At 42.8% G+C, this 24,486-nt stretch overlaps 1 long non-coding RNA gene across 1 annotated transcript in view; it reads left to right on the top strand.

Moving 5' to 3' along the window:
• LOC308567732 overlaps positions 1–24,486 on the top strand; it is a 569,384-nt gene that overhangs the window by 155,445 nt on the left and 389,453 nt on the right. The gene's annotated exons all lie outside the window — the stretch shown is intronic.

Genomic DNA, 24,486 nt, shown 5'->3' with positions numbered 1-24,486 from the left:
CTAAGAGAATTAGAGGACCGAACATTGAAAACAGTTTAACCTGCCTCTCAGAGTAGGGGGCCTCAATGTGGGAGGAGGGCCATGAAGCAGAGAAACACCAGGAATGTGGACAAGAGGATTCAGGGACAGCGAGATACACCATTACTTCTTACTAAACCTTTTGGTTTATATTTAACAAATCCTCTTTCCTCTGCTGCTGCTGTTCTCTGGTCAGCCACTGTGACATCTTGTTTGGTTTCTGCTTCTATCATTCAAGACCCTCAGGGAATAATTGCTTCTCCTAGTTTCTTAGGGGATAAGATAACAAAATGATGGTATTTGGTATTCAGTTCTACTACTTTCTGCTTAATTATTCCAGGCAGTGTTTGGCCCTTGACCCGATTTCCGTCCCCAATCTCTCAGTCAGGACCAGGAAGAAAAGGGCTTCTTCCTCTCTTGGTCTCCATGCCATGGCCCTGCCTCACAGCCTGGGTCAGTAAGGGTAACCTTCGATTTGCCTTGACTCAAGTGCTGTCAGAATTTGCTTTCTTTCCTAGAGCAGATCTTTAGGGAGCCTCGCTTCCCCTGGAAACAAAAGCTGGGAAAATAGATTGAGAGCCGATTTAAAGATTCAGAGGCCAGCAAGGGTCAGGCCTAAGCGAAACTGCAAAGGCGGGCACGCAGCTAGAGTTCCAGTACTGCCCTCCCTGTGCAGTCCCGTTCTCCTGTGGATGACTGTCCTATGGCTCCTTTCTTCCCTTCCCTGCCAATCCCCATTTGCTAATAAGAAACCCAGTACTTGTACACGTTCCATTCCCAACAGAGGACCTTCCAGGGGGCACCCCACCTGGCCTTGTCTGCACTTCCACATTTCCCTCCTCTTTCCTCCATTGAAATCTGGCTTTGCTTTGCTCATAATTCAAGTGCTTATTTGCTGATCACAAAGGACAGTGAATCTTCTTCCTGGAAAACACAGTGGCCCACTTTGATTTTAAGACCATTCTATACAAATGGATTAAGTAGTGTATTAGTTTCCTATGCTGCTGTAACAAATTACCACAGACTTCATGGTTTGAAACAATGTAGATCTGTTCTCAGAGTTCTGGAGGTCAGAAATCCAAAATCAAGGTGTTGGCAGGGCTGTGCTCCTTCTGGAAGCTTCAGGAGAGCATCTCTTTCCTTCCCTTTTTAGTTTCTAGATACCACCTGGGTTCCTTGGCTTGTGACCCCTTCCTTGTGTTACTTCAACCTCTTGCCTCTGTCCTCACATCTCCTGTTGTTACCCTGATCTGCTATCTCCTCTTATAAGGAACTTAATGATTGCATGAGTTCCATCTGGATAATCCAGGGCAATATCCTTGAGTTGATGATACCCTTTTGCTGTAGGTCACATATTCACTGGTTCTAGAGTTGGGATGAGAACATCTTTGTGATACTGTTATAATAACCTGGTTATTATTTAACAGGAAAGAAATAAAGGGAAGACTAGATATTATAGGCATGCCATTTATACAGCTTTGCCAGGAAGCTGTAGTTAACACTCTCCAAGTCTGTTCCCTGCTGATCAATGGGGGAAGGGACTAGACAAAGGCAATTTTAAGTGCATGCCCAGTAAAGTCTGGGTGTCACGGGAAGGTGCTTACCTGTCGGTCACACCCAGAAGCAAGTCAGTGGACAGAATAAGCATGGCCATCGCAAGGGCACAGAATCTGAATATTTAAACTCCTAGACAAAGGGAGTTCACGCTCTTGGCTTTTGGCTCTTGGCCCTCTAGCTCTCTTGGGACTCCTGTTGCAGGGGGCGCATTCCATGGACTAATGGACTTTAACTAGCCTGCTGGTCTGCAGATCCAGCTCCACCATGGAAAGGACACTCTGGACCCTTGCCCTCTTTTTGGCTCTGCTGGACCCACAGCTGCCCCTTTTCCAAGACTGGTTTAAGGGACAAGGAACTTTGGAACCCAAGGAATATAACTCCATGACAATAAAGTCTTTTACTACATCTCATTCTCCCATGGGGGCCTCTGAAAATGTTTATTTGAGTGGTACCCCAAGAACCCCACTCCCACGAGTGACAGGGAAATCTGGCCCACTAATTTCTCCGGCAATATTTGGGTGGCCATTATTTACCAAGTTACAAATAATATTCAGTGTAGATACTTCTTTAACTCAGTGTTTTTCAAAACTGAGCAATATTATAGATCCCTTTTTAAAGGACTAAAATTTTATAGACTCCCCGTGTTGACTTATGTTTATTAAATTTTTATATAAATATGTATAAACATTAAACTGCTTATAAAAGCCTCCTCCTATTTGTAGCTCTTACACAAAGATAAAGCTAAAACAAATTTATAAATTAAATAAAAATCTATAAAGAGAATAAAATTCAAATTAAGTACATTAATGTGACAGATGATGTGGTTTCATTGAAAATGGAATTGCTGAGAAAATTTGAGTAAGGTTCTGACCATTAGGGCTAAATTTCTTCTGAGTTGAACTTTCCTTTCAAGCTTTGTTCATAGAGGCTTTCACCTATCTTGAATACTTGCTAATTTTGACTATTCCATTCCCATTTGCCTAAGACAAGGAAAGTATTACTACTGGGTCCCAATGAAAATACTGGCTCTGAACTTGCACAGCAGTACTTGACTAGAAAATGGTCTTCACGGAGATCCAGAATATGTTTTTTGAAAAAGAAAAATATTTTTGAATGGAAAAACCAATTACAATTTCTTACAAAGAATTCATGTGAGTGACTGTGCCTTAACTCTGACCTTGATGGTGGAAAATCAGGCACTGTAAGAAGCATTCTCATTGAGAATATTCTTCCAGGTTAATCATATATCACTTAGGCTTTAACTTTTTCATCTTTGTGAAATACACTAAATCCCCTTAGAGAGGTACCTTACAAGACTGAACTTTCAGTAGTCTGCTACTGTATAGTTGATGGGAAAGACAATTATTTAAAAAGGAGAGAGCAAGAGGGAGAAAAACTGAGAGTGATGGGTGGGGTGATGAGTGAACAAGAGACTATAAATATGTATATGAGAAACCTGATTTAAATTATGCTAAAGGATTTGGCTATTGGGTTACATAATCATCCTGGGAAAGACAAAATTTAAGTGTATTCATAGTCTAGAGAAGGCATAGGCTCCCAGTCCTGGCTGTAGCTTTCTCTGTAGTCTGACCTATTATTTCCTTGGTTTCTCCTCTGTTACTAAAGGTTGTAGGATGTAATTTCAAAAAATCCTCCTGTTGGCCAAGCTCCATGCTGTCTGAAAACATCAGCCACAACCCTGCCTTCTTGTTTCTGTGAAAATTCTGTTCTGCAGTGGGGTCAGTGAAGGTGATTAGAAATTCTGGGGATGGTGGGATATGCACATCCCCATCCCAGCCCTGCTGAAATTCACAGGCTTCTAATTTTTGTTTTGAAAAAAAAAAAAAGATAAATTTAACATGTCTACATTTTCACTAATCAGTTTTTTCTTTTCCTTTGATTAGCAATGAAGGCTGCTACTGTCATTCACACTAGAAAAAATTGTATGTTCTCTTTGCGAAACAAAGCAATTACTTCTATAATGAAAGAAAGAAACCCTGGGAAAAAATCAGCAAGGTATACACAAATTTTTCCCTTTGCATTTGCATTTAGCAGCTAATATATACTCTAAATTACTACCCGTGTAAGATTTATCAAAAGTCATAATCTTTTCAAAACCCTGTATGCTGTGCAGAGTTGCCTGACTTCACTTTCTGTTAGTGGGTTTACCTACTCTTGTTTCTTTTTCTTTTATGTCCTTAACTTTAAGCCTCTTAATAGAATGTAGCATTTGTTGTTTAGAACTTGTTTCTCCTGGTCATTTCCATGCAATCACCACTGCAGTATCTTGCTTGTGTACCATAGGTACACAATTAATACATAATTAGTGAATGAATGAACAAGTGAATAATGCTAAGAAGCTGTGTCTGTTCTTTAAATCTGAATTTAATGCAGGTTGCTTTGATGCCATCATGTGATTTTGTTATAAGTAAATTCTACGAGAAACCAAGGGCAGATTGGAAAGAGATGGAATGGATGAGGGCGTGGTGGGGGAGGAGTAGGTATGATTGGTGTATGTTTGGTGAGATTTTTTTAAATATATCTTTATTGATTTCAGACAGAGGAAGAGAGAGGGAGAGAGAGAGAGAGAGAGAGAGACAGAAACATCAATGATGAGAGAGTCATTGATCGAGCCCACAACCCGGCATGTGCCCTGACCGGAAATCGAATCCCAATTGCCTGGATCCTAGGTCGACGCTCAACCGCTGAGCCACGCCCGGCCGGGCTGGTGAGATTTTTTTAAAGCACAGAAAATAATAACATGACAAACATTGTATTCACCACCAGAAATCATTACTTTGAACATTTCTTTTTCATATTTGTGTTATTGGTAGGAGTGTGTGTGGGGGGGTGCTCCTCATCCCAATTGGTTGCTTGTGAGAGTGGAATTCTTGCCATATCCTGAGAAAAAGAATTTTCTGAGACTTGAGGATGTGATGTAGTAGAGAGATATATAAAGAGATATAGTAGAAAACTTTATTTCCTTGGAATTAAATCCCTGAGTTTCCAAGATCCCATTTCCCTTTGTCCCACCATAGAAGAAGTGCAGCTTTTGTTTCAGCAGAGCTAGAATCAGGTCCAGTGTTCAAAGTTTCCTTTCCATGATGGAACCAAGTCCAGTCCAACATCAAGCTAGCTTAGCCTGTGTTTTTGCAGGCCACCCAGTGGGGTCTGCATGGCCTTGGGCTATATGAGCAAATGCAAGGAAGCCAAGAGTAAGCCACAAGCCAAGAGTCACAAGAACAACCAGAGCAACACGAGAGTGTACTTCTTTGTTTAGGGGATTATGCATTCCCTAATTTGTGCAGGCTTGCAATGGCTCCACTTATTCTGGCCAATCCATAGTTTCCCAGGCTTGACTGACAGACAAGTACCTTCCCTAGTTACCTGAACTGAACTGCACACGGGTCTATCTTGCCTATGTGGGCCCTTTCCCCCAGTGATTCTGCAGGGAATGGGCTGGTGGGTCCTTGGGGAGTGTGAAATCACAGCTTCCTGGTGAAGCTGCCCAAATGACATGCCTATAATGTCTGGCCTCCCCTTTTTTCCTTTCCTATAATTTAAAATTAGATAATTACAACAGTATCACAAGTCTTTGATTTTTAAACAAAAATAAATGGAAATAAAATTGAAGTTACCTTTTTGTTCTATTATACTTTACCCATCCCAAAATAGCCACAATTGTGGATTTCATGTGTGGACAAAAGAAGGGGTCACACACTAGATGTGACAAACTCAGAAGAGTCCTGTATGGAGGGCCTTACAAACTCAGAGACTTAAAGTTACCACATAGTGTTATTGGTAGAAGTGGAGTTCTTGGGATGCTGGGGGGAAAAGAATTTCCTGAGGCCCCAGTGGGAGGGTGGGATTTCGTGGAAAACTTATTGATGATGCAAAATTAAGGGTTTTCCCCTATAAGGTCCCATCTTTATCCGCCCCACCATGAAAAAAGTTCAATCTTGTCTTCAGCAGGGCTAGAATTAAGGCCACTGCCCAACATTTCTGGTCCATATTATTCAATTTAGTCCAGCATCTGGCTAGTTTAGCTTGTGTTCCCAGCTGCAGTCCATTGAGTGTGGGGTCCACAAGGCCATGGCTATACAGCTGCTTAAGGCCACATGTCAGGTGAGCACATGGGGCAAATGTGGGTTATGGAGTAAGAGAGAGTAAGAGCAAACAAGCCCAAGAGAGAAAACTCTTTGTCTGAGGATTTTACCCTTCCAAGATTTTGTGCGCTTCTGATGAGTCCACCCTCCTAGCCAATGATCATTTTCCCAGGCTAGACTGACAGACAAACATCTTCCCTATATCACCCCAACTTGACTGTGCATGTGCCCATCCCTCCCTTTGTTCGACCCCTTCCCCCAGTGATCTACAGGGAATGGATTGGTGGTTCCCTGGGGACCATGAAGTTGAAACTTTCTGTTGAAGCTTCTCAGATGAGCATACTTATGATGTCTGGCCTCCCCTCTCTTCCTATTATTAATATTAATAACTAGCTAATTATGATGATAATAGGATGGTCTGAAATGAAAACTTTCAAACTAAAAGCGAGTCATGATGGGTTGTCATATCCTAGGCCAATGTGATATCTTCCCTGGCAGAGGTCAATCTTTACTTTAACTGAGCCTGTCTGTTGTCTTTTTGCATCTAAGATAACAGACCTTTGGAATGTCGGAATACTCTCTCTTTTCCAGGCCTCTCAGGACACAGTCTCTCACCAGAACTAACCATCATTGTTACCTTGTTCCCCTGCGAACCTTGTTCCCCAGTCTCTATGTGCAGTAATTGTTCATTGTTAACTCTCCTATACCCACTTATGTAAAATAAGTGTATGTTTCTCTGTTTTACTTTTATCCAGTCTCAGAGATTTCCCTGCTTTGCTTTCTCCTGTCTCCCTAATCTACTACCAATGGATTTCATGTAGCCCTCTTCCGTCTTCTCCTTTGATTCTGATGTATAAAATAAGGTGCAAAACTGCCATTGTCTGGAGCATTTTCTCAATCCATGGAGATTTTTGCTTCCCAGCAATGGTCGTCAGTTTGGCTCAAATAAACTCATAATAATTTTTACCAGGTTTGGACGTTTCTTACGTTGACAAATGTGAATCCTTCTAGTTTATATTTTATGCCACACACACACACACACAAAGATATAGTGTTTTTTTCTAGTATATATTTTTAATTTACATAAATGTTAACATAGATTTGATTCATAGAAGGGCAATGCTTCCTCCTCTTTTCCTCTCTTTCTCTTTTTAGTTCTGAGATAGTTTTGATCTTTGTATGTCTTATATCCTGTAAGTCAGGAAATCATATTTCTCAGGACCTAGTATTATCTTAAGATATTTTATTTTTCTACTTATAAATAAAATATAGAATCATTCAGAAAACTTAGAAAACATCAACAATGCATAGACTGTGAGGGGGAGTTTATTTACTCAAACTCCTGCTGGCTAAAGACAGCCACTATTAATGTTTTGATTTATATCACTTGCTCAAGCTCACATCTCATGCCACCCTATTTTTACCTAGAAAAACTCCCCAGGGTTGTCTAGACTCACTATCTGCAGTCCTCTCCTCCCTTCCTCTCTTCAACCCTCTTCAGCCAGGGTTTTTTCTCCACCATACCACCTAGGTTCTCACATCCAATGATCAGTCTTCTTCCTACCTGCCTGATCAGGAGCATGTGACTCCCTAAACCTTGGAGTCCTCCTTAACTTGTCTCTCTCCTGCTCCACATCCTTCAGCAAACCATGTCAGCTTCATCTGCAAAATATGCCAGAAATCTGACCCTTCTCAGCCCCTGTACCACCACCATCCTAGTCCAAGCATGATCATCGATGACCAGGATTATTGCAATAACCTTCTAATTGCTCTCCTGCTTTTACCTCTTTCCAGCACATTCTCAACACAACAGCCAGAGTGACTCTTTTCATCTTAAAACAGATCACACCACACATCTGTTCAAAACCCTCCCATGGCTGCCCATCTCACTTCAGGAAAACCCTAAAGGACCATATATGGCATATATATGCCACATGGCCTGGCATGATCTGGCCACTTGTAACCTCACTGGGACCTCAGCTATCACTTTCTTTTGCTTACCCTGTTCTTCCACTCTTTGCTGTCCCTTGAATATACCAAGTACTCTCCTGCCCATTGAAGCTTTTGACACTCTGGCCACGTGAATATATGTACATCTGTTTCTCATGCTCTCTCTTCCATTCTGTAGAATCACACTGCAACTAGAGCAGGCAAGTTGGCAGGCCTGGAGTTCCCCTGCTGGCACTTACAAGCTTGTAATAGCATCTCTGGATCTTTGGTTCCCTCATTTTATAAACTTCACATAGCCACCCAAATGTTGCTAGTTACTGGCTAGATTTCACACGGTGCATTTGAGTGAACAGGAAATAGCCTCTTGTTTCTTTTCTTATTCCAAACCATCATCCAGTACTGTTGAGTATTGCATTTCAATACTTCTCCTAACAAAACAGGCCTCTGGCCTGAATCTATCTGTGATCCCCTCTCCAGCCCCCCTCAGAGATTTTGGCTGCTCATTCAGGAATACAGCTTATTTTGTTTTGCTAATTTTTTGCAAACCCCTAACCATCGCTTAATCTTCAGCATCTCTCAAGTCAATTGACCAGAGGTAATTTAGATAAAGCATCTGTTTTCTCATCCTGCCCAGGGATCAATAAGTGACTGCTCAGGAATAATTAAGCGCCCTCACTTTCTAGTCTGCACTAAGTTCGGTGCCTCAGTTACTGGAGCACAAATTTTGGAAATGTCCTCCATAGGACGATAAGCTTCTTAGAGTGTGAGCCTGAGGGTAAAGGAGCAACTCATCAGCTTCAGGGAATGTCACATTCCATCTTCCAGAGAAAGAGCCTTTGTGTTTCCTTACCACTAAAAGTTTAAGGAGATCCAGATTGTTCTTATTTATTCATCCACATTGGCTATTCGGGACTCAAAGTCCCAAAAACTCTTACATGAATTAAATGTGTTGTAGATTAAATTTATCTGTAAAAAATACTCTATTTAACGAATATATATGATAGACATAATGGAAATGCTTTCTTTTTTAGTGTTTTCATAGCATATAAAGGTCCTCTGCACGCTCTGTCATTTGACCTTGCAGCCTGAGTACTTTATTGGACAGGAAGCCATTAGAAAGGTCAGCGTTTTGCCCACTGTCACACAGTGAGTGGTGACGCCAGAATTCAAATCCCAAACCACTGATCCAGTTCTTACGACGAAGCCTAGGTGTGTGGCACTGTGTGGTGTTCTTTGCCCTCCTGCACGTTAGAATCACCCGGGGAGCTTATTAAAAATACAGGTTCCTGGGCTCACCCCTCCCAGGGGTTCTGAGTCGTTTGGTCTGCTGCAGGGCCAGGAGGCAGTATTTTCAAAAATCTCCCAGGTGGTTCCAGCGTGCAGTCAGAGCTCTCTCCGCCGCCTCCCTCCCTAGGCGGAGGTGAAACAATAGGCAACTCGCCACTAATCAGAAAAGAAGCAATTAAGCTCAAAAAATAGAAAAGAATGATGACGTTCTTTTTCTGCCCCTCCATGTCCTTAAGAGAAAATCATGGGAGTGTAAAAGTCACTGCAGAGGTATTGAGCTTTTTATTAAGAATTATGGGAAGGCAGCTGCTCATGGCTATGCTGCGGCCCCCTCAGGGAAGAGAAGAGGAGCCCTTTAACAGCAATGCCCACATCACACCTATTACCTAGGGTCACCTGGTCTCGATCTGCCGCCTTCAGATGATGCAGGAGAACGTTAATCAAGGTTGGCTCTTTTTTTGATTCATCAAAAGAGTTGACCCCAGTCAGTGAAGCTCCACATTTTGTTTAAAGTTTTGCGGTACAAGAATTTGGCTGTTCTGTCCGTCGTTTATGTCTAGTCTGGAGCGGGTTTGGCACACACCCAAGCCTCCACCTGTTTGGCTCCTTTTCAGACTCCGATCCCCGAAAGCGGTGGGCTCTCCGTTGTACGCACATCAGCACTGTTGAATCTTGAGAGGGCTTCTCTGGACTTAGCTGTGCCTGTTCAGGGGTCTGCTTCCTGGGTGTTTTTAACCAGTGCAGACGCTTCATCTGTTACACTTTGCTTCTGCTGCAAAAGGCCTCCTCAGAATTCTAATCCTGTTGTTTGTCTCTATTCCTGTGCATTGTTCTTGTGTAACTGCTTATTTTTAAATAATTGGCTTTGAGGAGTTGAGAGGCGCCCGGGCAAAACTAAGCCCCACCGGCCTTGTTGCAGTCACAGGGCTGCCACTCATGAGCTGGGTGGTCTGAGCTAAAATACCTAATCTCATTGAGCCTCAGTTTCCTCATTGGTTGGATGATTAAATAAAATAATTTATGTTCAGTGCCTGGCACTGCGTGGGTGCTCAATCTGCATTAGTCTGTTTTCCTAGATTTGATATTCTAGTTTTCAAAACCTATTAATTGCATAGCTAAACCTCCCTGTGTTATCTTCTCCCCTCAATAAGTAGATCTGGCTACTCAACAATTTAGTTTACTTGGCTCTGTATACTGCTACAGGGGCTTTACTCACAAAGACTTCACGAGGTCATGTTAATATTCTAACCTTACAGATTTGGATTTGAGACTCACGGAGTTGTGTTGTCCGTGGACACACAGCCAGTAATTGGTAAAGCTGGAATCCCAGCCCTGATCTGTCTGATTTCAAAGTTCGTTGCTCTTTGGTAAGCATCTTCTGGCTTTTAGGTAGGACATCTATTTGGAGAATGGTAAAAGATTCTTAAACTACAATTTCATAAGCCCCTACCTTCACATTTGGGTAGGGTGGGGTATGAAACGTTTGGGGGTACTGATAATTTTGGTGGCATGGTTGTGTATGTGTGGTTGTGCTGGCATATGTATCTGTAGAATAAGTGTGGCTATAACAATCAGTTCACAAAACCCCTCACAGTATCCAAGTAGCAGAACCCTACATGTTGGGAAGCTCCAGAGAGTTTTTAACTAAAAAACTTCTCTTAGGAGTCAGATATCAACAGAACATCTGTGTGCCTAATTGAGGAGGTATAAGGCTATACTTAGTCAACAGGAAGATTCCCTGTTGACCACCCAAGGAAAGACATTCACCAAAAGAAGTGCTGTATGATTTATTTGCTATAACTCAATTTCCATCTGTCTTATAAAATGGATTGTGTACACATTGCACTCCAGGCATCCAGCCAGGGCAGAAGCACACCAAGGAGCAGAAAACCTTCCTGTCCCCTGGGTTGTGGATGACATGCTCTTCTAAGAGCCAGGCATGGTCAGGGTGGTCAACAAGGAAACGCCTGGATCACCTCCCTAACGTCTCTGACTTTGGGGAATTGGCTGGATCAAGGGCCTTCGAAGAGGCTCCATAGAAGTAATGGGGGCCAGGTAGATTTTAAACATTTTTTTTTTTTCCAGATATTTCTTTAACTCATATTTGCAGACACTAGATGATAATTTTGCCAGTTCAGGCAAGATGCTGTTCATAGTTGCTTATATTTCTTATGTAAATGGAGAATGGGCTGAACACACTCTTTCTTGGTGTCATAAGTCAGACCAAATCAGGTGAAACTGAAACTTTCTGTCATCCTCCCAACAGAGTATAGGAACTGCTTATGGCCAAGTAAAAACCATTGTGATCCTGTAAAACCAAACCAAGTGAGTAAGAATCAGAGAACTTGTAGAGCCTTCTGAAAATTAAGAGTTTTGGGCTGAATACTGCCTTCTTTTTTTTTACTTTTTCCAGGTAGCAAAGATCTCACCTATTGTTTCTAAAGCTTCCTTGTTTAGGTTACTGTGACATCATCAATAGATTTAAGAAACCATTTCTGTAGGAAGGTTTCCTCTTCTTGCATTTCTTTTTGTTAGGCAAACCTAGCAAGTCATCCCCATAACACACTTGTGGTGAGGGGGGAAAGGGAAGTCAGCTGAGGGCATCCCCAGACAGAGTCCCGGGTTCTCTCCCTGGAGCCACAGTCCTCCTGTGAGCACCCATGCTCTGCTCTGGTGGCCTTGGGCAGTTACTTAACCACTCAGAGACTCAGTTTCCTCATCCATGATATACATATCTTTCGGATTTTTCTTGAGGAATGGCATAAAAACACATAAAATCCTGTTCTTAATTAACTCCTGTATGCTGAGTGGACAGGGTTTAATAAATATTGCTTACATGTGAATCTGAATGCCAAGGCCTGATGCGGAAATTAGAGAGGTGGATAACTCTTTGGGGTTGAAATACGTGCTGAGAGAGGAGATTACCTCTCCTCTGAGATGAATTACTCAGCAGACCTCTCTGAGAGCCAGGCACGGTGCTGGGTGCTGAGGAAAGATGAATGAAAGAACCCAGCCTCCACAGCACTAATGGTCTAGCTGGGGAGAGGGACAACCAAATAAATATGTCACAGTCCAGATGAGAGTGCAGCAACTGAACCGCGTACAAGGTAGAGAGATAGTGTAGAGCAAGGTAAGCAAGGATCACGGTAAATCCGGCCTGTTGCCTGTTTCCGTAAATGAAATTCATTGGAACACACCTCTGCTCAGTCAGTCATGTGTTGACTGTGGCCACCGTGGCCTTAAAATGGCAGCGTTGAATATAGTCAGTTTTGCTTTAACATGGTATGTGTTCCTAAAAATCACCACTCTATGCAAGACTGTGCAATAAAATCCACAGGGCAAATATACGGACAACACTTAAAAGATGGGTCAGTGACATAAAAAATGGATAGAAACCTAATATAGATGGTGACCCAATTTTACATGTATTAAATGGTTAGGAAACATATAAGTGCTACAATATATATGGCCGTTGACCCTGAAAAAGACTTGACTTTTGCCAGAAGGGCTTCCGCTTACGAACTACTGTGAAAGGGGCAGAAGACTTAGCTGGAATCTGATGGAAACTGTGGCCCTGGATGTGGATGGTGTGGTCATAACACCTGTAGACGCTTGAGGCAGATGGTAGATGTTTGAGGTGTGTACGTGTGTGCATGTTGTGTATTCCTACGCGTTTTGTTTCAGCTGGAGAGAGTTTTCTGCCTCCACCTACTGTTTCTCATAGAGGAAACTGCACAGAAACGAAAGTGAAATTTGTGTTATGCTCATATTCTTCCTGAATATATTAATCACTTTGGGAAGAAAATCACATTTTTGAAACAAGTGTTATAGCAGAACTGATTGTCATTGTGATAGAGACCACATGGCCCACAAATCCTAAAATACATACTATCCAGCCATCTGGATAGTATTAGCTGACCCCTGGCGCAGAGGAAGAAGGGTTAACTCTGAGGGGTCAGGAAGGCTCCCAGAGGGTGTCATGTCTGAACCGTGTTTAGGGGGACTAAGAGATAAGTTTGACAAAGTGACACAGGGGGACAGGAACATTTTGCCATTTTTATGATTATTCCCTCTCCCATCCTATATCTAGATCCCCTTGCCCCACCTCCTTTCCCAAGAGCACAGCTCTTCTGAGTTTTATACAGATTGAACCAAGGTATAATACAGTCAGTCCCATGAATCAGAAAATGCTCCTCTGATTTAAGAGCATGTAAAGTGACATCTGCCCCCCAAATACTTCTCCCAGCAGCCTGCATCTGGAAAAGGCTTGGGTCCTCGGCGATCCCTTGTGGAAGAAACAGGTGGATAACCAAGAGGGTCAGCAGAGTGGCCCATAAGCGCCATTATCATGATGGTACCAAGTCTTCCCCTTTACCACCCACCGTGTGAGGTTCAACTCCTTTCCTAGGGTCTGGCCTCATCAGACCTTGTAGCCCCACCTCCCAGAGCCACACTGAACTGCTCTCTATTTCCCTCTGAGAGATATGAGTCTGAATGGAGATCTACAAATAATTTCAAAGAGATGGGCTGGTCCCCAGATTAGCTAGATGATTATGATGTAATTAAAATGATTGACTTAGGAAAAACCAAAGACAAGTCAATCAGAAAGAGGTGAGTTAGTGGCTATGAAGAAAAGAGAGAGGAAAAGAGCATTTTGGTCCTCTTGTCAGAAACCAATCGCCTTAGGTAACTCTCCTTGGTCTGCTCTCATGTTCAATCACCAACTTTTTGATTGTTATTTGCTTTCTGGGAAAGTATAAAATTGCCATACTGATGTGATTACTGTAATCCAGGCTACTGCTCATAGGAAACAATACATTGGCCACCTGCTGTTAAACATCAGGCTAAGTGTGGTTAATGTGAGTCTAGCCTGAGTGTCAGCTCCACTCTCAGATTTTTGAATAAATCGTTTTTCTGGGTGTGCAAAGTAGAGGACTGGATTGGACCCCAGCAAATATATCAGTCACGTTCATTCCCTGTAAGCCCCTCCATTACTCACAGGGCTCTTCCCATCAAGTCTGCATTTTGAGTCAAGGCTAATAAACGTGGCTTTTGTGATTGCCTCTTTCCCCCTCCAGGCATGCTGTCCTCTCTGGCCTCTGAAGCTTCATGCCACATTATCTGTACAAACCAGAAGTTTGTAACATTTTTATCTCGAGTTATATTACTTGCCCATGGGCCTTCTTCTTGCCTAAGAGAAGCAAGAGTCTTATTTTGTGTGTGGCCCATTGCTCCCACCACAGCAAAGTGCTTAATGAACTCGAAGTCTCCTGAGAGCACTGATAAGCATAGCGATTATGATGCGTGAATGTGAGTGTGTGTGTGTGGTGAGAGGTTGCATGTGGAGCAAAGGGATTTTGCTGAGTGAGGATACACCCAGTCGTAATGTCACGGGCGGAGGAGGGAAAGCTGCATAGTCAAGCATAGAATGAAAGCCTGAGTCCCTGGAGCAAGAGCTACTATTATAGACAGTTTTGAGCACTTTGGACACACCATCTCCCTTGCTCTCTCTCTCTCTCTTTTTTTTTTTTTTTAATTAAGTGACATTGGTTAATAAAATTATATAGGCTTCAAGTGTACAATTCTATGATACATCATCTATATATTGCACTGTGTGTTCATCACCTAAAGTCAAATCTCCTTCTGTCATCATGTATTTGGCCCCCTTTACCCATACTACCCCCCCCCCAACCATTCCCTCTGGTAACTACCGTACGATTGTCTGTGTCTATGAGTTTTTGTTTTTTGTCTTTGTTCATTTGTTGCTTTCAGTTTTATATCCCACATATGAGTGAAATCATATGGTTCTTTACTTTTTCTATCTGGCTTATTTCACTTAGCATGATAGTCTCAAGATCCATCCAAAATGGATCAAAGACCTAAACATAAGACCTGAAACAATAATTACATAGAAGAGAACACAGGTACAAAACTTGCGGACCTTCGTCTTGAAGAGGATCTTATGAATTTGACCTCAAAGGCAAGGGAAATAAAAGCAAAAGTAAATGAATGGGGCTATATCAAACTAAAAAGCTTCTGCACAGCAAAAGAAACCATCAACAAAACAAAAAGGCAACCAACTGAGTGGGAGGAGATATTTGTAAACACCCCCGACAAGAGGTTAATATCCAAAATATATAAAGAACTCATACAACTCAACACCAAGCAAACAAATAAACAATCCAATTAAAAAAAATGGGCAGGGGACCTGAACAGACACTTCTCCCAAGAAGACATACAAGTGGCCAACAGATATATGAAAAGATGCTCAACTTCCCTGGCTATTAGGGAAATGGAAATCAATAAGCTACAACCTCACACCTGTTAGAATGGCTGTCATCAGCAAAACAAGGCATAGCAAGCGTTGGAGAGGATGTGAGGAAAACTCGTTCACTGCGGGTGGGACCGCAGACTGGTACAGCCGCTATGGACAAGAGTACGGAGGCTCCTCTCAGTTTAAGAACAGAGTTACCACATGACCCAGCAACCCCGCTTCTGGATATCTACCCCCAAAATTTGAAAACATTTATTTACAAAGATATATGGATCCCTTGCCCTCTTAACGATTCCGTGATGCAGATGAGGTTACTGTCCCACTTTTACAGCTGAGGAAACTGAGGCTCAGAGAGATTAAGGAATTTGCTCAACATCAAATAACTAGTAGATAAGCTGGCGCTATGCTCTTTCCTCTTGACCATCACGTGAAAGCTTCCTGACAGTCTTGGCCTTGGACCAGCTCCGTGTAAGAGGTGGGTGGTTTAACCAACGCCAGTCAATGAGTCAGTGGCAGAAGAGTACAAAGGAAAGGACTCTGGGGGTGGGAATCCCTGCACAGTGCCCTGCCAATGGACCGCGGTCCTAAGAATGGCTCTACCCTGGGCTGCGCCTGTGTACCATTCTTCTCCAGCCCTTCCTTCTGTGTGAGAGACACCCTTGTGCAGGCCTGGACTGGCTGGGGCTATCTTTGGAAATAGATCCTGGACAGTAACACCTATGAGAGGGTTAATGTGCAGAGCAGTGAGATCCCTGTCCCTGGAAATATCCATTCATGGTGACCAAGCCCAGGTGACAGGAATGCTTGGCAGGAACAGCTTGTGGGTGGGGGAGGGTAAACAATATGACCACTTTTTCAAATGACTTGAAAAATCTAAGGGCCTTTGATTTGTCTGCAGGCACAAAGGTTCTGTTCAGCTATTGCTGACTCCCTAGGTAACTGGGGGGTGAGGGGGCCACCAGTCAGCCATCCTTTCTCCTTCAGACTTCTTATTTACAACCGGGGATAAACTGCTTTTCTTATTTGACAAGACATCTTTAGAAGAGAAAATCAGATTATAGGTGTGACTGTGTTTTGAAAAAATTGGTTAAAAGACAACTTGGTACATTCTGCATCTTTTTAGAGAGGGCAATTTTAAAAAGTCACGCCTATAGCATGACTTGAAGGTCAATCAGTATCAAAATGGTGTAGAGGCTCCATACCTGTCACATTAGCTGGGCCCCCTCTTTTTTTGTAATGACTATAGCAGGCCAAATAATGCTCCCCCCCAAGGATGTCCACATCTTAATTCCTGACACCTATAAATCTGTTACCTTACATGGCAATAGAGATTTTAGAGATGTGATTAAGTTAATAATCTTGAGATGCGGAGATGATTTTGGCTTATATGGGTGGGCCCAGCGTAATCACAAGGCTTCTCATAAGAGGGAGGCAGGAAGGTCAAAGGCAGAAGCAGGAGATGGGACAAAGGAAGCAGAGGTTGGAGTGATGTGCTCTGAAGGTGGAGGAAAGGGCCGTGAGCCAAGGAACGCAGGTGGCTGCTGGAAGCTGGAAAACACAAGGAAATATATTCTCCCCTGAAGCCTCCAGAAGGAGCACAATCTCGCCAACACTTTGATTGAGGTTTCTGACCTCAGGTCTGTAAGAGAATAAATGTGTTGTTTTGAACTACTACGTTTGTGGTAATTTGTTACAGCAGCAATAGGAAACTAAAATAACTCCCTCCCTCCCTCCCTCCCTCCCTCCCTCCCTCCCTCCCTCCCTCCCTCCCTCCCTCCCTCCCTCCCTCCCTTCCTTCCTTCCTTCCTTCCTTCCTTCCTTCCTTCCTTCCTTCCTTCCTTCCCCTCTTTTTCTTCTCCCTATATCCCCTTTCTCTCTCCCTTGGGCCATCCTCCCCTCTCCCTCAGCCCCTTCCTGCCATCTTTTCCCACTTTCTCCCCTTTAAATCTTACTTTTTGGGAGTAAACAAACCAAGTAGTAGTTAGAAAAAGACCTGATGATTTAATAGTGATGGGTTTTGGTTTATGGGTTTTTTAAGTTTTCAGCTGATTATTATGAGCTCTGGTGAAGACGTTAATTCAGTTACAGTGATCTGTTTCCTTGTCTTGACTTCATACAATCACAGGGACACAATAATATAGTTATACATCCCCTGGGCCTGGAAATGCCCAGTAATTACAAGTGATTCACGAGAACAGCTTAACTTGTAAGGGATTGTGTTGTGCTCCCTAGTAAGCAGTCATTTATTATGTTTTAAAAATGCCTTTAGAAAGGATATAATGCGCTCATCAATTAGAAGTATGTTTGGAAAAAACTTGGGGGCTGTCAGTGCTAATTCTTCTTCCCCCAAACTCTCCTTTACAAAGCTCCCAACTTGTGTGTGGCTCCAGAATGTGTGCCTTCCTTTCCTAATGTTTGCTGATAATGGCATTTCCACCTGAGCAGAGCTGTGCAGGCCTCACTCGGTGCCAAGTGCGGTTCAGATGGCCAGGCCTCATGGGGCCCAGGGACTGTGGTTCTCCTTCCCAGGCTGGCCATCCATCATCTTATTACAGTGAGGTTACCGCACTGACACGTCCTGGCTAATGCGCCCGCAGCCGGGTGGAGATGCACTGGATCTCCTCAGGCAGTTGGGTTGCTGTCCACGTTACTAATGCTCAGCCCTGCCACTAACAGATGGCCGAGAGTGACCTTCCAGGGGACTCGGCACTTCTGTGACAACTGGAGCTTCCAACACACAACTTCTAAAAGTTCTTTTTCTCTGGGGTGGCCTAGAATAGGCCTTCGCTTTTGTAACGTGAGTAGGAGAGGTTGCTTTCCCCTCTTCTATTTGCAGAACAAAGTATGGAAAGTGTATGCCCCAAGCTTCCTTCCTTGGAACACGCCACCCCTTTCCTTTCCCCAGAAGCCCTTAGTTCTTACTTCCCGGAGCAGACAAGGGCTCTACCACGGCCTGCCCCACTGGATGCTCTGTGCCTCTCGCCAACTCTGTTCCTGCCTTCCTCTTTCCTTTCCTTGCTATGCTTCTGGGAGCCACGGCTGGTCTTTCTATCAGCATTCTGCATCCTGTGGTTTCCTGAGGGACCCCCGTCCCTGTCTGCTGCCCGGTCATACAGCCTCTTTCCAGTCTTTTTGCTACTCACTCAGACTCCTCTCTCCCCCCTTTAACAGAGATCCAGCTCTTCCATCTTGAACCACTTCACTTACTATGCAGCTGGTAAATATCGGTTGATTTCTGTCTCTCCATTCATACACAAATGCTTTCATTCCCCTGCCTCTATGTCCTCTTAAGCTTTTGTAGCCTGGCACCTATCTCCCTTATTCCACTGAAAACTGTAGTTGGTCTCGCTGTCTCCCCTCATGGACAGATTCTCTGCTCTTTCCTGAGCAATTCTTCTTGGTTCACTCTATATTGGAATATTGATTACCCCCACAACGCACACGGTTTAAAACTCATTTTCTGCCTAGTTTCTGGGCTCTCTGACTTCAAAACCCTCCATTCGCTCTCATCTCTGTTGCCTTTTCCTTCTAAATGGTTATAATTTATCTTATATTGTCAACAACTACTACAATTGATTTTACGCTAGCTACGCCATTCTGCCTCACTAGGCACCAATACGCACACCCCATGTTACTCACTCGGTTCCTGCAGGCATGGTGTTCATTCTTATCTTTCTGACTTTGCTTATATATTTATTCATCCAGAAACACTCGCTGAGCACCCACTATGTGCTGGACACTGTACCTGTGGGGATACAATGGCAAGTAAGGTGGATGGATTACCGCCTTCATGGTGTTTGGAGTCTGGTGTGGAAAACCAGTGGTACACAAATAATCACACAAACAAGAGTCAAATTTGCAAATGTGGTAAGGGTTTTGGGGGAGAGGAGCATGACATCCTGAGCATGTCATGAGCCAAGGATTTAACTAATAAGGAGGTCAGAGGAAGGGAGACTTGAGTTGAAATCTGAAGTTTTGTTAGATGTCAACTAGATTCAAGGGGTGAGTGAAGAGTTTTATGAGCAGCAGAAACAGCATGTACAAAAGCCCTGTGGTGCAAGAGATCAGGCGACTCGGTGTAAGAAGAGCTAGAGTTGAGCAGACCTGGGTGTGCAGGGTTTGCAGACCATAATGAGAGGTTTCCAAGAGGGCAGAGGAGCGGGGCACGGTCACCTTGTCTTTGAAAAGACGCTCTTCCCTTAGTGTGCTTTCACAGAGCCAGCTCCCTTCGCTGCACGCACATTTTTGAGAACTGCCAGGGAAGAGGGTTGCCTGGGCCAGTTAGTGCGAACTCCAAGTCTACGGAGAGTTTCCATGAAGACGCACAAGGCCCCAGGGAACCGGTCTAACAGATGTCAGCAAGGCGGGAGTGGGGAGATGAGCTTCGGTTTAGCCAGATTCCTCTGGGGCCCCTCCTAGACTCGGCTTCCCTGGCTGAGTTGCAGCGCCCTGATCTGATATGCAGGAACGACAGCTGCGGTGAGGGGGGGCGGTGGCGGGAGCTGCCTGCGGGCTGCTGCGGGGACTCGGAGGAAACCAAGGAAAGTGGCTCACCTAATTGCACTCTAAACTCAGCCAGGGCTCAGTTCCTCTCTTAGAAGTACTGGGGCACTCAGGAAGAAAAGTCTTCTGCTGTAAGGAACAGCGGGGGGACAGAAAGGGGTGGGTGCATGCATGCCCCCATCCCCTTCTCCGGGTGTTATGTCTGGAGGTGCAGATTTGAGTGGCTTGCTCAATTATTTTCACTGTGTGTGTGCTAACAGTAATAAACTTGGAAAACGGAAACACATGAGTCTATGGTAATTGTTTTTTAGGTAGTGTCATAATTCTCGATAATTGCTTTCAAAGCATTTCCCCCCTCCTTGTCTACAGGGGTAAATACATTAAAGCTGCGTTCATGTATACTATTTTACAATCTATTAGCATAATGACCCATTGTAAAATAATCCCTGCGGCTGTGGAAAAGCATGTGAGATTGGTCCATTAGACACCTTTGTCTTATATACAAGCAGCTAATGGCACTATTTATGGGCATCATCTTAGCTTGGTATATGCTTGTTACCAGCTAATAGATCCAGAGCATGAGATGCTGTGTGATAAAAGTTATCCCACACTAACAACCCACCATGACTCGAGCCTCTTGCTTGAAAATTGCTTTTAGCCCCATGTGAATGAGAAAGTCATCGTGATAAATTTAGCTGCAAGCCAAGTTATAACCAATGTTCACAGAATGTAATCAAATTAGATCTAAAGCCTTTAATTTCATCATTAGCATGTGTTATTTCTTCCTCAAACCTTGTAATTAAATAGCATATTAGGAGTAGATAATTTTTTCCCTTTTATACATTTATTAGGTATCTGGGGTTAAATTTGGAGCTCTGTTATGATACACATCTGCTTATTTTTAAATTAGAATGTCTTTAATGATACCTGAAGAATTAGAAAAGTAATCGGTTAACTAAACTAAGGGAATTCATGGCAAATAAGATATCATTATGTTTACCCAAGCACCGTTGTAGTCTGAGAGTTGTATAATTAGCCAAATTATACAGAGGGAAATTAGGCACTCATTATTTACTTTTCTTGGCAATTTTGTGGAATTGTACAAAAATTGTCACTGCACACATGAGATTAATTCTTCTTGAGGTTTACATCTGGTTTACCACAAGTCAGGAATTTCTGAATAAATGCTCTTTTCGTATTCCCAGTTAGCAATAAGAAATCCATGGCTTTGTAATTACAAAATAGTGATTGTTGTAGGGAATGGAGAGCTCGTGGGCTGCACACAAAAGCAAAGCAGAGGATTCTATTACTGCTGAGGGCACAGACAGCCCCCTTTTATGGCCGGAGGGACTGGTCTGGGTCTCAGGGAAGGGTATGGTCTAGAGGCTCCCTTCCCTTTCAATCATTCTTCTTTCCATCTCAAGCAGGATCTGCTTCTGGAATTGGCTAATCCAATTCCTAAGAAGCTGGTAGCTCAGTGGTTCTGAATCCTAGCTGCCCATCAGAATCACACAAAAGCAGATCTGCAATTAAAAATTCTAAATGCTTGTCCCCCACTACCCTCCCCACCATTCCAATCTAGCATGTGACCAGAGTTGCACTCACTGTAGGAGCTCCAACAGGGACCTGCTGTCCCACTCCTGGCTGCAGAACCAAGCGGCATGCTTCCACTGAGCCTAGATTCACCTCCTCCTGGAAGCCGCTGGTGACTGATCAGACTTGACATACTAAATGAAGCAACGATGTCATCCTTGGCTCAAGGTATTACTTTATAGGTACCATAGGTAGAGAATTTGCTCATTCCTTTGACAAGTATTTAATGGACACTTACTTGCCAGGTGCCAGGCACTCCTGCAGAGTCTAGGGATATAATGGTGAAGAAAACAGGCATTTGGGGGAACCTAGTAAGGGAAATGAAAAAAAAAGAGAAATGAAGGAAAATGCATACAAGGGAACAAGTTGCTTCCCAGGAAGTAAACAGACTTGAAGCTAAAATAAAGAATGGCAATTTCAAGTCTTACGAAAACGGGCTTACAGAGATGGAGCCTGGTTGTTGGAAGAGGCTCTGGTGAAAGCCAAGGCATCTAAGGAACTCTTCCTCGACAGCCAGGGCAGGCTCCTATTTCTCTCATCTTGCCTTTTCATTTGTTACAGTTAATTTTTTATCCTGTCTAGGACATGAGGACATTGGTATAATTTGCTTCCTATGGAACTGACCCCTTGCCACGCCTGTTGGCTCTCTTCCTTAGATATTGGTGGTCTACATGCCTTGGGTTTCCCATGTCTCCATCCGCTCTGATGGACTGCCTTTCAATTTTATCTACAGAGAGCAGCCACCTGAAAAAGACTCTCGAATTATAAAATGTCCCCTCCTTCTTGCTATTCCTCTCTGCCTGGTGGCCATCAGAGCTGAATCCCCTAGAATCAGCTTTCTTTTTCCAAGGATCCCCTCGGGGTACAGGCTGTGCGTAGAAATAGAATAATGACATTATCAACTACTTCCTCCCCCCTCCTGCAAGGGAAGCCCTCCGTGCCAAATTGTTGACACTGCTTCATTCTCTGCCACAGTGAATAAATATCTTGAAAATGGAATTCGTTTGTGAGTCCTTGGCTTGATTTATAATACATTTTCTCTTCAGATGTGCTGCTACTATTTATCTCTACAAAATAAATATTAAAGTTGCCTTTGAACTGCACATTAAATTTATATTTGTGTTATTACAATTTTATTTCTGTCAAGTGATAATTCACTTTTCAGACGTAGGGAGAAAAAAATAAGAGCACATAGGCAAATAAAAGTAGTTATTATTTTTCTCCTGATTGTCTCCTAAAGATGTTATTCTAGGCTTACTCCTTTCTCACATACCATCCATATAATAAATATTGAGGAGATGAATATGAAATCCTTGGTTCTCACAGTATATCCAAGTGAGCTGTTTCTGTTAATGAAGATTTCCCCCTTCTTGAGACCCAGACAGGCAGGAGCAGTGGCTTCATTTGTCATCTGCCATTTTGGGGTGTCCAGTTGGTGTCAGAGACCCACAATTGGTAAGACCATGACTTTGGGGTTGTATTTTCAATTGTGGGAATGGTAACTACTGGCATCCACACATTTTTACTAGTTGCTCTTATAATTAGTGACCAGTGACCACATGGATTAGAGTATAGCTTTTAGGTTAGAGTATAGCTTTGGTCATGAAACAGCCTTGTGTCCAAAGCTATGGCCTGACGGAGCCATCACACTATTCTTTGACAGTGTACTACAGCCTATCATAGCAATAATAATGATTGTGGGGACTAGGCCTTATTAGTTTTGAAATCATGAGTGTAGAAATGGTGAGAAGGAGAAATATAATTAACAAACTGCAAGCAGGCTTCTATCCCTAAAAATGAACACTACTCTTTAACTTTGGGAGAATTTAGTGATACAACTTTGGACATTACAGTGTTGTAGTCTAAAGACCTAGGTCTCTCTAAGGGTTGACATTCAAGGTTTGTTTTTTCTTATTTAAAGCAAGTAGTTTAATCAGAACAGTACTAAAAGAAGTAATACTTGCCTTTAGTAAGCTATTTGACAATCTTTCATGGATAATATTATTAAGTATGAGAATTATCATAGGTAGCATATAGTGGATGCAAAGGTACTCTGATGAGCACTCCATGCACGCTACTTTATTTCATCCCTATAACACGTCTATGGAGTAGGTACTATTACTATACCCATTTTACAGATGAGAAAACTTAGAGAAATTAGGTAACATGCTCAAAGTCATCCCAGTGACTCAGCAGTGGAACTGAAATTTAAAAGCAGATCTGTCTCATACCCAAATTGCCGTTCTTACTCAGTATCCTTTATTCTCTATGGAGAATACCTTTTTAAATGTGGAAAATAAAGTTAATATGACTTTTTAGCTGTTTTATCAACTGTACATAAAAAATAGTGAGGTAACAAGGAATCCTAGGTTTCAGTTTGGGTTTAATCATGTATTTTTTGTGTCCTCAAACAAGCAATTTCAGTTTTGGGTCTTAATGGCCTCATTTGAAAAATAGGGCTAATATCATGTATCTCAAATGAGATGAGAGAAAAGCTTTTTGTAATTTAAAGACGCTCTGTGTATGCCTCAAGTTCTTTCCTTGGTTCTATCTTAACACTTTCATTATCTTGAAGACATGTAGGCCATAATTATCAAATTTTAATTACAGCCCGGCTGGTGTGGCTCAGCGGTTGAGCATCACCCTGTGCTCCAGGAGATTGTGATTCGATTCCCTATCAGAGCACATGTCTGGGGTTGCGGGCTTGATCCCCAGTAGGGGGGTTGCAGGAGGCAGCCGATCAATGACTCTCTCATCATTGATGTTTCTATCTCTCTCCTTTCCTCTCTCTGAAATCAATAAAGATACATTAAAACAAATTTTTAATTACATAAATATTAAAATTAATTAGGCATGTGGATAACATAAACCTAAGAAGGGTAATTTGTTGCTCAAGGTAATCAGGATACAAAAATGGCATCTGTAGGCTGAACTAATAGATCAATTCATTTAAGATGAAATTTAAATAGTTGAGAAAGTCACATAAAGGACAATGGTATTTAGTTCATTCCAAACTAATGCACAGCATTGACTGAGTACTTACCATGTGCCAGGTGCTATTTCCGGCTCTTTACATATATTATCATGTAATTCTCATAGCAACTGTTTGGAGTAGGCACTGTGTATAATCTCCCTTTACAGGTAAAGAAACCAAGTCACAAAGAGATTATTTGCCTAAAGCTGAGTAAATGGAGGAGA

Source organism: Miniopterus schreibersii (genome assembly GCF_964146895.1).
Source record: "Miniopterus schreibersii genome assembly, chromosome: 15".
NCBI classification, from domain to species: Eukaryota; Metazoa; Chordata; class Mammalia; order Chiroptera; family Miniopteridae; genus Miniopterus; species Miniopterus schreibersii.
This window is presented reverse-complemented; position numbering and strand designations above follow the sequence as displayed.